The sequence below is a fragment of the Brassica oleracea genome, chromosome C7 (assembly GCF_000695525.1).
Source record: "Brassica oleracea var. oleracea cultivar TO1000 chromosome C7, BOL, whole genome shotgun sequence".
Taxonomy (NCBI): domain Eukaryota; kingdom Viridiplantae; phylum Streptophyta; class Magnoliopsida; order Brassicales; family Brassicaceae; genus Brassica; species Brassica oleracea.
Window position 1 is genome coordinate 3404602 of NC_027754.1, and position 3539 is coordinate 3408140.

Genomic DNA, 3539 nt, shown 5'->3' on the forward strand with positions numbered 1-3539 from the left:
AATCAAATTCGTGTGTAAATAGAGTAAGAGGGATGATGAAGATATGGAGTGAATGAAGAGGAAGAGGAGTGCTTGTATTTATAGTTTAAATCCTGCCGACAGACCGAGGAAATTCCAACGGAATTCCGACGGAAAAGGCTAGTTCGTCGGAATTTCCTCGGAATTTTGTAAAATCCCCCAACGGCTCTCCAACGGCTATAATATTTCCTCGGAATTCATCGGTTTTTTCCGAGGAACCCATTTTCCCTCGGAATTTCCTCGGAATATTCCGACGGATAGATATTTCCTCGGAATTCCGTCGGTATATTCCGAGGAAATTCCGAGGAAACCCAATTTTGTGCTTCCTCGGAAATTCCTCGGGATATTCCGAGGATTTTATTTTCTGTCGGAATGTCCGTCAGAATACCGTTGTTTTCTTGTAGTGTCGTTACTTGTTTATTATTCTTACTTTACTAGATGTTCTAGGTAGAGCTTCTTTATGTTGTGTGATGATTCTTGGTGGATGACTTCAGGACTCATGGAGCTTCCCTCACTGAGATTTTATCGAAATGCTCATCCCTCATTTTTTCCATTCCTCTTGAAGGTTCAGTTCATATTGGTGGGCTTTTGTGAAATTCTTCATAGGATCTTACTTTGTTGAAAATAATATTGTTTCGGCCCTTGTGGCTAGAGACAAGTTTCATGATATTGTCAACGTTTTCAACTACGATGGGTCGGGTGTCCAATATGTGGTGTAGGTAAATATGATCCGACATAGGTCACGTTACAAATAGTGATGTTTCCATTTATTTATACTGTTTTCTTAGATTATATATGAGTCTCCGATTAAGGTAATACACTATCAAACAGAGCTATGATCTTACATGTACAACTCCCTCGTGGATTTTCACGTCATGGATCTTGACACAACATCTCGTGAGGCAATAGCTTTTGATGTAAGAGTAAGATCAATAGTCAAACCCAAACCGAATGGCAAACGCTTAACAAGAGTCATAATTATGTTGGAGTTCAACAACGATTTCTCAAAGTCTTCAAATCATTCAAAGGGTTCTAGAACATACAACCAAAATAAATCCATATTAGGTCAAGATATGGTTTTAAGGAATTCACTAATAATAAAGGACTCCAATGAGTAATTAATTTATCGATGGGGTTATCAATTATGATTTATTACAACATTTGAACACCGATGATCAAAATTATATGGGTTTGGTATCAAGTTTTGTTTATTAAGTTCCAATATAACATATTATTGACGTATGCATGCGAGTACGTAGATCGATCGGGCGTGATGAGATTTTTAGAATTCTTCTTTCATGGATGTGCGTTTGTCACTTCTTATCACCACACACACTACAGAAAATAGGCGATTAAATCCCGATGGGGAATTCGTAGGGAATCGGCATTATTGACAAAGTCATCAGTACTAGAGTATCTGGAAAAAATCATCGTGAACTTGTAGAAAGATCCGGATGAATTCCTAATAGGCGCTTTCCCGAAGAATTACCGACAGGAGTTCCCGTGGGGATAAGCCGTCAGGAACTCCCGATCACTGGTGTTCGTCGGGAATTCCCAACAAGAAGATGATGGTCGGTAAATACAGAAGGGTGGGTGGTGGTCAGTAAATCCTGTGGGAACCGAAATTCGCACTGTCGATTTCCATTTAAATAAGGAAAGTTAGGAAAACCCTAATTTCCCAGAGGTCCCAGATATCTGCTAAACCACACGCCAAGCAATCCGAACACGAAATAAAGACGAGAGAAATAAGAAATCGTAAAAAGATAGCAAAAAGAAGTCTTATTCCGAATTTGCGTATGAGCGTTTATAACAAGGTAGGAGTCTTGGCTACAAGAGCTGTCGGCGAGTTCCATAGTTCTAATAACCTAAGACTGCATAACCTAGTTGAGTCGCAGCTCGAAATAACAAAAACGGAAAGTTGCCTAATTGCTCTAAATGCTAAGTTTGCTCTGGAAAAGTTCTCTCCTGTGCCTCTCGCCTAGAACTCCTTATATACTCCCTCCAAGGTCGGTTTGAGCTTTCCTCTTCTACCCTTAAGCCGTCATAACTCGAAAATGGAGATATTTCATTTTTCTCGATCTTCATGATTATCCGCGGAAACTTGACATTTATCTGCGGAAATTTGACATTTATCTTTTCTTGCGGACTAAGTATAAACCGCTATAGTATCTATGGGCTTTTCCTTAAAAAGTCGTAAGCGGGTTTCTAATCACGTTTTAGACCTATTTGGGCCGTCTTTCGACTCAAAACGTTTATTACGATTTTTATCGATAAAATTAAACTTTCCACGATTTTTATCGTAAAGTTTAAGTGATAACTCCAATCGATGGGAGTGAGAAATGATATGGCTGCGGTACATGGGAGCTAGCATTGAGGAACATACAAGAATGCACGGATTTGGGTCCTACCAGTTGATCAATTTTCGAGACAGTTCGGTCGCTACGTAGCGACCTGGTCCGCACTGGATCGGTCGCTACGTTGCGACCGAACGAAAGGCTTGGTCAGTCGCTACGTAGAGACCGACTCGCTCGCGGGTCGGTCACTACGTAGCGACCGACCGAGTGGCTTGGTCGGTCGCTACGTAGCGGCCGACCGAGTGGCTTTGGTCGGTCGCTACATAGTGACAGACTAGTTCGCGGGTCGGTCGCTACGTAGCGACCGACCGAGTGGCTTGGTTGGTCGCTACGTAGCGACTGGCTCGTTCGCGGACCGGTCGTTACGTGGCGACCTTGTTTGGATCCATTTCTGACGTTCTATGCACGTGTTCTTGGGCTATGGGTGTTTAGTTTCGATGGATCAACCGAGACTACTGCAAGATTTCACCGCAAGGTTTTTTGTATAGATTTCTTTACGAAGATTATTTTTCGTAAAAGCGTTCATGCCAATTTTTACGGATATTTGGATGTTAACTTCGTCGTGTCCGTTTTTGACCCCAACAAATCCCGATAGAAGGTGGTGGTCGGAAAATCCCGATGGAAGTTGGAGGTCGCGAATTCCCGGCGGAAAGTATCGGTTGGTAATTTCCAACTGAAGGTGACGCTCAATTACCGACAATAGATTCGTTTGGAAATTTCTGACGGACGACCACTACCATCCGTCGAGATTTCTCATTCTGATTAATTTTATTTTTATATTTTTATAATTATTTAATTTATTTTTAATTAAAATATTATTTTAACAAAATAATATTTAATATATTAATAGAATTATCGAAAAGTGGTTAATAATACATAAAAAATTTCAAAAAAAAAAGAAACTAGAAATTGACCCCAAAATGGTCCTTCATCTTATCCAGCAACGTTTTATCGAAAAGTGGTTAATAATACATAAAAAATTTCAAAAAAAAAAAAGAAACTAGAAATTGACCCCAAAATGGTGCTTCATCTTATCCAGCAACGTTTGGCTGAGATATCAGTTTTCTTGCAGTTCAGACTAGTTTTTCTCTAGCTCCACTCAGATATCAGCATTATCGTTCTTCAAGAACTGACTCTCTTCATCTGGAACGTCTTCAATGGGATGTG